Genomic DNA, 13,160 nt, shown 5'->3' with positions numbered 1-13,160 from the left:
TGACAAACCCCCATCATATGTGAATTTTGTAGCATTGCATGAGGAATTAGCATTTTGGCCAAGTATTTTCTATCCTTATTCTTATTATTCTGTAGAACTGGATAAAATTAACAAAAGATTAATAATGGTACAAATATAACGTCATAAGTAGACTGTTACAAATGCAAGACAAAACATAAGAAATCAAAGGAGAAAAAGTGACAAAATTAGAGATTTTGATTGAAAAAAAGGAACAAAATGAACAGGATTATCTTGACACACTTATAGCTAAAACATATTGCATTAGAAAGAAGAATAGGAACTGAGTGTAGCCCTCCTCTCTTTTCATCCCATAATCCTTAGCTAAATAATTTTATCTTCACGTGAGACTTCAATTCAAAACTATACTCCTTTAGGCAATGAATATTTCTCTACTACAAAGACCTCTTTTCTAGTTCCAAACACACTTATCAATGATCTATTTCATGCCTCCTCTTGCTTGTCTTAAAAATGTCACTGCCATGCATTTGATACATTGATAACATCCCTAACCCTTCCCTCTCCTTTACCTGCCACATCCAAATCCATCACTAACTTATTACTTGTTTTCTCTGAATTATTTCCTAAATTTATTCATTTCTCTCCATTTACAATTCACCACCCTATTCCAAGCCACCATCTCTGACAATATCCACCTAACTTTTCTAATTCTACTACTTCTCTCCTCTAACCCATTATCCACATGGCAGCCACACTGACCTTTTAAAGTGTAATAATAATAATAATAATAATAATGTTATGTTCCTGCCTAAAATCTTTCAGGAAAAAGACAAACATGATTTCCAGATCATGATCAAGCCACTAAGATAGCTCTCAAACCAAATCTAACATCATGCTTCTCCTTGCTCTCTCCTATCATAATCATCTCTCAGTACACATCCTCACTTATACTTCCTCCCACCACAGAATCTCTTTGTTCATGCTCTTTCTTCTAGTTAGACTGTTCTTCACTCCCTTCTTCACCTCATCAGTTCTTGTTCATCCTTCAGAACTCAACCCTCTGCACTTTTATAGGTCAAATTACCCTCTTGGCAAGGTCAAATTGTCTGATCATATGTCCTAAAGATCTAGGCATGTCTCTTTTATTACACTTATTGTGTCACTGTTTTACCAATGTCTGTCTCCTTCAGTAGGCTGTGAACTTGAAAAGAACAAGAGGGCCTATGATTTTACTCATCATGATAATCCCAAGGTAAAGCGAGTGAATGCATATAGTAGATGTTCAAAAAATATTAGTTTAATATGACCACCAATTAAAAGTAATTAACTGCAATAAACAATTACAAAGGAAATTTTAAAGATAACACTACCTAAACAAAAACATGAAACACTTAGGGGTAAATTTAGCAAAGTAAGTGAAGAACCTATACACTAAAAACTAAAAAAAAAAAAAAAAAAAAAAAAAAAAAAAAAAAAAAAAAAAATTATGAGGCAAAGTAAAAATGAAAAAAAGAAATGGAGACATGCCATTTTAATGGATTGGAAGATTCAGTATTGTTGAGGTGTTAATTCTCAAATTTATTTGTAGATTCAACTCAATCCCAATCAAAATTCCAATATACTTTTTTTTAAAGAAATTGGAGAGCTGATTTTAACAGTATAGAAATGTAAAAGATTTAGAATAGCTAAAACAATTTTGAAAGAGAAAAAGTTGGGGGGTGGCTGGGTGGCTCAGTCAGTTAAGCGGCCAACTTCAGCTTAGGTCATGATCTTGGGGCTCATTAGTTCAAGCCCCGCATTGGACTCTCTACTGTCAATGCAGAGCCTACTTCATATCCTCTGTCTCCTCTCTCTGCTACTCCCCGGCTTGTGCTCTCTCTCAAAAATAAACAATAAAAAAATAAGAAAAAAAGAAAAAGTTGGAAGACTTACATTACCTATAAGTGTATCTAGACTAACGGAAAAGAAGAGATAAATTTTTACAAAGATGCCAAAGTATTAAATGAGGAAAGATAGTATTTTTCAACAAATGTTGTTAAACAACTAGAAATCCATGGTGGAAAGGGAAGGAGGGTGGACTTTGACATTTCACATACTTCTCAAAAATCAACTTAAAATAGATAATAAACTTAAATATAAATGCTAATATTATAAACTTTTAAAAGAAAAATAGAAGAAATTTTTCATTATATTAGGATAAGCAAAGATGTCTTAGATATGAAACAAAAGGCAAACCATAAAAAGCTGATAAATTAGAATTTACAAAAATTTAAAACCTACTCTGCAGAAGATACCATTAAGAAAATGAAAAGACAACTAAGAGAAAATTGTGTGTGTGTGTGTGTGTGTGTTTTAGTATGTGCGTGTGTGAGCATAAGCATGTATGGCAAAGGACTCTTGTATCCATAACACATAAAGAACCATTACAACTCAATAATAAAAAAAAAAATGGGGGGCACCTGGATGGCTCAATCGGTTAAGTGCCCAACTTCACTCAGGTCATGATCTCCCAGTTCATGTGTTTGAGCCCCGTGTCAGGCTTTGTGTTGAAAGCTCAGAGCCTGGAGCCTGCTTCAGATTCTGTGTCTCCCTCTCTTTGCCCTTACTCACTCATGTTCTGTCTCTCTCTCTCAAAAATAAACATTAAAAAAAATTATTTTTAAATTTTAATCACTATATTATACATGTGAAACTAACATAACACTGTATTGTTAACTAACTGGAATTAAAATAAAAAGTTTTAAAAACCTTTTTTTAATTTTAAAAAATTTAAAAAATAAAAACTAAACAATAAAAAACTGGGCAAAAGACTTAAACAGAGCTTTCATAAAAGAAGGTATATGAATAGCCAGTAAATACGTAAGAAGATACTCAATATCATTAGCCAACACCACCAGCTACTAGTATGGCTAAAAGTTTCAAAATACTAAATATTATTGAGGATATGGATAAAATTAAACTTTTATAAATTTTTGGTAGTAATGTAAAATGGTACGTCCACTTTGGAACATAGTTTGGCAGTGTTTCTTATAAACATACATATAAAGATAAACATACAATACCCAAGATAAATAAATGCCCGCACAAGTACTTACACTCAAATGTGCTACAGCACCTTTATTCATGGTAGCTCCAAATTGAACAAAACCGAAACTTACATCATGAGTGAATAGGTAAACAGATTTTGGTATATCCATACAAAAGAGTACTACTAATCTATAAAAAGGAATGAACTACCAATACATTAAAGGACGTGGATAAATCTCAAATGTTATATTGAATAAAAGAATTCGAATACAAACAGAGCACATATTCCAGGATTTCTTTTTTAGGAAGTTCTAAAAAAGGCAAAAGTCATGTATAGTGACAAATCTAGATTAGTTGTTAACTAGGGGAGTGAGTGGGTACATTGATAGCAAAGGGACACAGAACTTGTCTGGGTGAAGGACATGTTCAATAACTTGAGTGTAGTGGTGGTAACATGGATGGGTACGTTTTTCAAACTCATCAAATTATACTTAACGAGGGTGAATTTCATGGATATGTAAATTATACTTCAACAAAATTAGTTGAAAAACTAAGTACTATGGGCTAAAAAATAAGTAAAAGATTACAAAGAAAAAATAATGCCTTAGCCAACACAACTGATACCACGTCTTATTTCAAAGTGAGTGAGAGTCCCACCTTCCTCAAGGAAATGAGAGGATTAGCAGTAATCATCTTATGTCCCTATTTTCTTTGGTAAACACCAAAAAAGAAGCCCCCCACAGTGTTTTATTCTCTCTCATATTTTTTTCCTTGATGATATTCTGTACTTCTTCCCCACCTAAAAATATTGGACCATTATTCCATGCAAAAACTTCAAGAGTAGTTCAGCTCACACATTCCTTGATTACCAATCTCCTATATATTGTTAAATTTTTCACTGAGTGTCCTCTACATCTCCTGACCTGACATGTCAGGACAATAACAGTAACTTTGTTATTCTCTGAGAACACCATATCCCTCATAATTTTGTCAAGTAAAGACCATACATTATCCCACACACCATATGCAATTAGACAGAGTTGTGTCAATGTGTCAGTGTCTTCCCTCCCCGTTCCCTCATACTACTTTCAGACTATTACCCTTGCTCGTTTGTGGCTTACATCATTTCAGTTCTTCAATCCTCAACCCTCTGTAGTAGCTAGCAATTTCTTGGTCATTTTTACTTCTGTTTTAATAACTTTGGCACCCGGCTCAACATTGTTACTCTCTGGCCAAACTGTACTACTATTTTTGAATTCCACATTTTCAATATTACATCTGAAATTCTATTATATCTGAAATTACATCTGAATATTACTTCTGAAATAGCATTTTCCTCCATTTCATGTCAACCACACATTTCTATTACCACGGAATAAACCAAACAATCACATTAAACTACTTCAGAAATCTGTCTGACCACAATCTGCTAAAATTCTGTATATGTCACTGTGCTACTATAATTACACTTAAAAAAAAATATTGCTGAGTCTCAAACCACTGTCTTTTCTATTATTGTATCTACCTATCCTGTCTATCTATGTCTATCAAAATATTTATACTCCTCTCATCTATTTTGATTTTATCCTTGTTACCCACTATACTCTTACCTAAAATGTCTTTATCCATACATAAATGCCAAATACCTAACTCCAGATGAATCCACTATGCACGTTCTCCATGCTATAATCTAGGTGGAAAAACATCCATTACACAGGTTGATAGAAAAAAATTTAATATTCCTCAGTTGGGCTTTCAAAATTTCCCATGACTGTTAGTAATAGTGTTTACTTAAATTTCTTTCTTCCCCATGTCCCTTAAGGACTTTAAACCTTCTCCAGTATGCTTGAAGATAAAACCCTTTATCTTTTCTCATATCCTCTACAGATATGTGAGAGATTTCTTCCAACTTTTACCACCAAAGATGTAATCCAATGTACAACAGACACATACTCCCCTTCTCCTAATTCAAAGGAAAAAAGGCCCTTCATCCTTTTCAAGGCCAATCCTCTTATTTATTCTCTAGATTTCAGTTTGTTCTTCTTTCTCTGAACCTTGTATGGTTAATCTGTCTCTCCACTCTCATTTGTTTTTAACCTCCATCTCATCTGCTTTTAAGAATGCTCATATTGCCCCATCTTGAAAAATGTATAAGATAAAACAAAAGCATCTTTCCTTTGACCCACTAATCCAGCTAATATTCTATCTGCATTCCATCTAAACTGATAGGTATTGCCTGCACTTTTCTCCATTGCCACATTCAATTTTTAGCTTCTGGTCCATTCTAATCTGGTTTCAACATCCACAAATCCAATGAAACTGCTTTCATAAAAGTCACTGATGTCTTCTTTGCTCCAAAATAAAATCTATAGTGTTTGTTCTAACCTTGCTTAACTTTTTGGAAGAATTTGAACTGTTGGTTGATTCTTCTTTTTTGAACTCTCTCTCCTGAATTTTTCTGTCCCTGTAAGTCTCCTATTCTTTTTCTACTATTTATCTGACTATTCCTCATTTTCCATTGTTTATTGTTCCTTTTCTGCCATTAAATTCCTCAAGATTTATCCTAAGTCTTCTCACTCAGTACTCTAGCCCTGGGGCTATCTTATTCCTTCCATTGGGCTTTAATTACTATTTTGGGGTATAGCAACAGCTATCTTCAGTCCAAAATTCTCTCCTGAATTCTGAACCACATATCCATCTGCCTACTTGACATTAACACATTCACAATTCACGATGGGAAGCAACATCTTCTACTGTTCCAGGCTGCCCTGCACCACCTTCTCCTTTCCTAGTGTTTTAAATGGCACCCCAATCTTCTCAGGCAATCCACCCAGCAATCTGGAACTTGTTCTTGGCTATTCTTTCTCTGTCACTTCTTCCCATATCCAAATAACTACAAATTCCTTTGATCACACATATTAAAAGATTTTTCGGTTTTATTCATTTTTCTCCATTTAAACTATCATGAAGCCACCATCATCTCTTGAATGAACTGCTACAATGGTCTCCTTGTTGATCCCACTGTAACCACCCTCAGTTCCCTTCCTCACCCTCACTACGTGATTCTAGAGTAACCTTTTTTTAAATGTATATATGATCATGTTACTCTTGTTGTAAATCATCACAGTGTCTTCTCCTGGCTCTTATGGTACAACTGTAGGTCTCTGGCATGGCTTACAGAACTATACACAATTTCATCTTTTCTACTTCTACAACCTGATCTATGGAAGTCTCCCCTTACTGTTTATGCTCCAATGATGACGGATTTATTAGTTTCTTGAAAAACATCTTGCCTCTGACTCTTGGCCCCTGCTATTCCCTGTGCCTAGGATACTCTTCTTCCCCATTCTTCACCTGGATATCTCCCACATAACCATATGGCCTTGTCAAATATAATTTTAATAACAACAACAACAAAACTATTCTAGCTTACATTTGACCTGCTATATAAACCTTTACTTTTTAATGTTTATCTATTTTATTTTATTATTTATGTTATTTATTATTATCATTTTATTTATTTAATGTTCATTTATTGAGCAGGGAGGATCACAGAGAGGGAAAGAGAGAATCCCAAGCAGGCTCCACACTGTCAGCCCAGAGCCCAATGCTTGGCTTGATCCCACAAACTGTGAGATCATAACCTAACCAGCTCATGATCTAGTCCCCCGTGATCTGGCATGTCCCTCCCTCCACCCTCATCTTTCCCTTCTCTGCTCCACCCATGCCAGCTTTCAAGCTGCTCCTCTAGACAGCCTGACAAGTTCCAGTCTTAAGGCCTTTACACTGCTGTTCCCACACCTTCCTCCCAATAAGCACTGCCCTCATTTTCTCATGTACATGCAGTTTTTAATCAAATGTTCCCTTTTTAGTACCAGAGGCCTTTCCTGAGCACCGTGTTTGAAACGGTGTCTTTACCCTGGTACTGCCAATTGCCACTTGTTCCTTTCCTTCTTTTTTTTTCCCGCCTCTGTGGAACACAAGTTACCATCTAATACACTCATACGATGTTTTTATTATATAACTCCCCACTAGAATGTAAGATGATGAGGGCAGAGTGTTTCAGTTTGTTTTTTGTTTATTTGTTTCACTGATGTATGCTCAGCTCCTAAAACACCGTAAGGGACACTAGAGATAATTAATAAATATCTGTTAAATGAATGAATCCTTCAATACTATTATTTGGTATTGAATTGGGCAGAAGGCAAAATAATCTTATATATACCCTGCATGGAAGACTCCTTCTATCACTAAACAAAACAACCTTAATTTGTCAGATATTCAGCTAACCAAAAATTAATAATGAAGACAACTTGACCAAATAGAAAATGTGTTTTGTCTCTATGAGGACATAAAGGTTTTCCAGAACAATAAAGGGCAATGAATAAGATAGCAACAAACTGAACAGCAAATCTTATATCTGGTTACTATTAATAAACCAACTTTTTCCGCTTCCTGATTTGGATGCATTTATATTCTCTATCGTAGTACTGAATTACAGACTTGCATTTATTAGATAATAAATTCTGTACATTTACACTTCCTGTAAAATAAAGGACCATTATTTTGACCTTTTTAATTGACTTAATCTGCCAAGATTCTGACCAAAGCCTGTAACATTTTGACACTACATTTTGCAAAAAGCTTTTATATATTGAAGCTTGATCAAATTGAATAATATATGTGCAGAGACTGGAAATATGTACTTTGCTCAATATACTCTAATTAACATAATTGGCCTAGCACCAAAATGACTAGAAGAGTTACATTTTTAAAAACAGATATTAAACAGACCACTCTTTCATGTAAGATACTAATAGTATGTGTGAGTTTGTGTGTGTGTGTGATTTAATCAGGAATTTATATGGGGAAAAAAAGTAATCAGCAGAGAAATAATGGGAATTGTTGGAGCCTAAAATAGGAATGGCAAAAGAGGAAGTCTAATAATACAACTGCCTTCAGGGGAGAAAAAAGGATAAGTACTGTGCTGAAATAAATAGGAAAGAGTTAATTAACCCAATCTTGAAAGGAGGATTTTAATAAGGCTTCTAGATTATCTCAAGGCTGTGCTATAGGTGGGAGAAAATGAAAAGAAATAAAATTTACATAGCAATATCATCCTATAGATGAAGTGTAGCAACAATGAGTTACACACAAAACTTCAATGAACTCTCATGAAAAATAAAAATGGTTTAAGAGATAATGGGAGTCAAGGGGGCTACCGCCAGTACCTACAGTGGGATGCAAACAGGTTAGCCTATAAATAGAAGTTTAGTAAAAAGCATGTGTATTCAGCCAATTATATTTAAAGGACAATAGTTGTTACAATGCTGACTTTTTTTTAAAAAAATTATGAAATTACTAGATTAAGAATAGAGTTTCCAATTTTCTTGCTCATTTTCATCTCCAAGTGACTTCTCACCTCTATTTATTGGTAGACAATTTTAGCCTCTGTTTCACTGTATTTCCATCCCAGATGTTCCATCCATCTCAGTGCTTGGCTTTATTATTGGTGATGTCATTATCCATGTGGATGACCAACCTAAGAACTGATGTCTATTCCTCATGTTTGACCCTTTTCTTTCCCCCCATATCAGCCACATAGTCACACAGCCAAACCCTGGACTTCATCATCACCAAAAACTACACCACATTAAACATCTTGTTCGCTGACTCCATTCCATTTACAATTGTACCCGCACTGCAACATCCAATAACTGACTATGCTCAAGCCAGCTTGAGCTACAGATTCCAACTACTCTTATTTTCTCAAGGATTTTACTCTATTAGTTGTATTCCCTTGTCTGCCGTACAAATTACTCTCCCTTTTTAACTATTCTCAGTCAACCCACCAATATGTTCTAGTAGCATACATATTTTAAAAACCAACTTTCTTGATCCCACATTCCCTTCCAGGTACCATACCATTTTCAACCATTTAAATAAGAAAATAATGAAATTTTAACAGCTTATTTAATGCGTTGTTCACTACTGCTATCTCCAGTTTCTTGTATTCTAATTACCCCTCAACCTCCTTCAATACTATTTCTAACTGTCCAACATGATACATAGTCTTCCTCTTAAGTCACGAAAGACCTGTACATACCCAAAATCAGTGCAATCTCTCTATTATATTCTAATTATGGCTCACAACACTGAAGATAGTTTCTCACTGCCTCTTTCTTAAACACCCTTCTCGTCTTGGCTTCTGTATCACTACACATTCTGGGTTTTCCTTCAGCCTCACCAATGCTGCTTTTTTCCTTTGATAACTATTCCTCCTGTGTCCAGCATGAAATTATTGGATTGCCTTGGGATACCACCTCGAATCACCTTTTCTCTTTCTCGCTTACTTTCTCCCAAGATAATGTTATAGCATGAAATAACCTTATGCTATTTCCAAATATGCATTTCCATCTAACACTCTCTCCAGTTCCAAACCCCTGTTGCTAACTGCCTAAATTCTAAATTCTTATACGTAACTGTCCATTTTGTATCTCCAACTCAGATGGCTTATGCTAGGCTTCTCCAATTTATCTCATCTCAAAAAAAAAGAAGTTTTACTTTTTCTCAAAAACTCTTCCCCAATCTTTCGCATCTCAGAAATCAACATAGCATCTTATTTCCTTAGAAGCCTGGCTCCATTCTTTCATTTTCCCCACTGCCTTCATCCAATCTACCACCATGTCACTTTGATTCTACCTAATAAATATATCTCAATCTGTCTGTTTCTCTCCACTTCTATTGTCTCCATCCTAGTTAAGTCATCAGTATCTCCTCCACCTGAACAATTACTGTCTCACTATGATCTCCCTGCTTCCATTCTTATCCCACTATAGGCTACAAAATGATTTACTTTTAAAATGTAAATTGGATCATCTCATTTCCTTGTATGAAATGGTTCCAGGAGTTCCTATTGCTCTTTGAGGGGGAAAAATGACTCTTGTCATATTAGCTTTATCTCATAATATATCACCCTATCCCTCTATGACATCTCAGTATGCAATAGCCACACAGGCTTTCTCTGCTTTCCTCATTCTTGCCAAGTTATTTCCAGCCTCTGAGTGTTTTACTTACTAATCCCATGGCTTGCAATTCTCTTCCCCTGGCTCTTGACCTAGCTATTCTTTTTTTAAACTTCAGGTCTCAGTGAAAGATTGAGAGAGAAAGAGAGAGAGAGAGGCAGAAAGAAGAAAGAAAGAAAGAAAGAAAGAAAGAAAGAAAGAGAGGGAGGAGGAAGGGAATGAAAAAGAAAAAAATTCCCTCAACACTCAATCAAAAATGGACCCTATTTCCAGTGACTTTAATTAAATATACTATTTCCATCTTACTATTTTTTTCACAATCTGTAATTACTTATTCTATGTATTTGTTTCCTGTTTTGTTGTCCATCTCAGGTTACGAGAATGTAATTTTTGTAAGGATGGGATTTTAACTATCTTACCCATTGTAGTATTCCCATTCTGGAAAAGAGCACAAAATACCTCTTTGGTAAGTATTTCTGAACAAAATCAAGTAATGAATGAATATGAGCTATTACATAAAGGCTACTTTGGGAACGTTTTTTTTCTATTTCTACACCAATACCTACAGTGTAAAAAACAAAGTTGTAGCATGAAAAGAAACATGTTTCCATGGTCTGTTCAAAATGATGAATAACTCCCCGGATAAAGCCTATGACTAAGAAAGCACAAGAAATACCAGTTAGGCCATATGCTGGTGAGTAAACAGTAAAGTGGCTCCCTGAATGTCCATCTGGAAAGGGAGCAAACAATAATGGAGAATTAACTGTGTACCAAACATTGTGCTGAGTAGCTTTTCTATATCACCCCCTTTAGTACAACACTCTGAAGTTTACATTGTCATCACCACTTTACAGATAAAAATTCTGACCTCAGAAAGATAAGAATTTATCTAACATTTCATAAATAGTGAATGATGGAATGATGGATCTCAGATTAGAGATGATGTCTGCCCAGTTCCAAAGCCTATATTCCTTCTACAATAACACATAACCTCTTTTGCTCTCTATTTCGATAAATTTAGAAGTTAGTATCCTCTGGGGGCACTGGAGTGGCTCAGTCAGTTAGGCGTCCAACTCTTGATTTCAGCTCAGGTCATGGTCTAACAGTCTTGAGATCAAGCCCCATGTCAGTCTCCATGCTGGGCATAGAGTCTGCTTAAGATTTTCTCTTTCCCTCTGCCTGTCCCCCACCTGTCTATGCATGTGCTGTCACCCTTTCACGCGTGCTTTCTCTCAAATAAATAAACAAACAAATAAATAAATAAATAAACAAGTGTCCTCTGAATCTAAGAATAAAGGTATAGGCCCAAAAGAGACTTATAGGAACCCTCTTTTTAATCTCCTGAGAGGAGCAAAGGGGGGCGAAGAAACACTTGAGACTAATTTTTGGTCCACAAAGGTAAGCTGTCTTGCAGTGGCACTCAGTTATTTAATGGGAAGTGTCAGAGTTGAAACTGGTTTCTAGACCTAATCCGGTGCTCTCAGGCAAATAACTCAGTAATATAAACTAGAAATACATAGCTAAAGAATAATGTAAAAATGCAAGATTAGGTTTTATTGGGCACAAGTGAACCAAATCAGCCATAGAATCTATTAGTGAAAAAATAAATAAATAACTGATATCAGACCTCTTGGATATGGGCCTTCAAAAGCCAGAATTGCTTTAATCTTGGGGACAAAGATGCTCAGAGCATTGATGAATCCATGATCTGTTTCTCCCGAGTCTTCCATCTCTGGGTCTTCACAGCTGAGCCCAATACCTCTCCTAACCAACTATGCATTCAGACTCATTCAGGAGTATTTTATCCATGAACAGCCTAAGAAGTTTCTAAAGGTTTCTGCAAGATAGAAGTCACAATGGCAGAAAGAGCAGTAAAAATAAATAAATAAATTTTTAAAAAGAATCTTGATAGGAAATACGAGAACTGTTTTAGACATATATTTTTGTAAATGTATTTTTCAGAGTAACATATTTTTTACTGTTTTTAAATGTTTATTTAGTTTTGAAAGAGAGCGAGAGAACACAAGCATGGGAGGAGCAGAGAGAGGGAGACCCAGAATCCGAAGCCGGCTCCAGGCTCTGAGCTGTCACCACAGAGGCCAACGCGGGGCTCAAACTCACAAACCGTGAGAACATGACCTGAGCTGAAGTCGGACGCTTAACTGACTGAGCCACCCAGGCGCCCCAGAGTGATATGTTTTGATTACACATTCAGAAGTGCCATAATATTCTCAGTGCTCAGGGTCTCTAGGAGACTTATTGAAGCCCAATATATTGGCAGCTTCTGACTAGCCATCCCCAATCTGGTAGGGCTATAATAGTATCATCCTTCTGTATTTCTCTATTGCGAATTCATGGGAATCAAGTTACCCTTCAATTTTCCCTGACTACAAAGGATTGTACCAAGGATCGGTTCCAATCTCAAAGGCAACCATCTTTCATGTAAGAAGCTAACTCTGATATTGCTTAGCACAAGAACCATATTCAGTAGAAATGTGTAATACTGAATAGTGACTGACTAAACAATTTAGATCGTCTCTCCTGAATGTTTGAATGAAAGGGATACAAACCGAGTCCCCATTTGGTAGGAAAACTGGGGGAAGAAGCAGATGGAAGGAAAAACAAAGGGGACAAGAATAAAGGACCTGTGACCACTTTTCTCAGAATGGGTGGAACAGGCATTCACAGTTCATCCTTGGCTAGTACATGTTATCTTTTTATTTCTAATTAATTGAATAATATTACTTCTATCATTATATCTGAGCTGTTATAGAGTACCATGTATAATTGAATCTCCTTTTACTTTTATAACTCGTTTGAGTCCCTATATACCTTATCAGAAGGAAGTCTGATTTCTTCCAACTATGACCCACTCTTGCCCAGGAACGCTAAGGGCTAAACCCAAAGAATGAAAGTCAGCCCTACACTGCAGTCAGGTTTATAGGGAGATCACATTTGATCCTTCCATTACTGCCATGGCCACTCATTTTTTAAATTGTGCTACTGCTCAAGTTTTCTTTTTCATCTTATGGATGCTTACTCTCTGCCAATACAGCCACAGAGGGTCTCTGTGCCAGAGTCTGCCAGAGTCTGCCAGACTCTGAAGATACACCTCTCTTAAGAACAACT

The 13,160-nt window shown here is 35.8% G+C and overlaps 1 protein-coding gene across 11 annotated transcripts in view; it reads right to left on the bottom strand.

The window, feature by feature from the left end:
- CSNKA2IP (casein kinase 2 subunit alpha' interacting protein) overlaps positions 1-13,160 on the bottom strand; it is a 334,276-nt gene that overhangs the window by 287,851 nt on the left and 33,265 nt on the right. The window contains exon 1 of one of the 11 annotated variants that reach the window (XM_049628027.1): positions 8,429-10,115. The exons of the other annotated variants lie outside the window; for them this stretch is intronic. The gene's annotated coding sequence lies outside the window, so the exon portion shown is untranslated. Of the gene's footprint in view, positions 1-8,428; positions 10,116-13,160 lie in introns of those variants that run through there. 11 annotated transcript variants of the gene reach the window in all.

This window comes from Panthera uncia, chromosome C2, assembly GCF_023721935.1.
Source record: "Panthera uncia isolate 11264 chromosome C2, Puncia_PCG_1.0, whole genome shotgun sequence".
NCBI classification, from domain to species: domain Eukaryota; kingdom Metazoa; phylum Chordata; class Mammalia; order Carnivora; family Felidae; genus Panthera; species Panthera uncia.
Note: the sequence above shows the minus strand (reverse complement) of the source record. Positions and strands in the feature narration are given on the sequence as shown.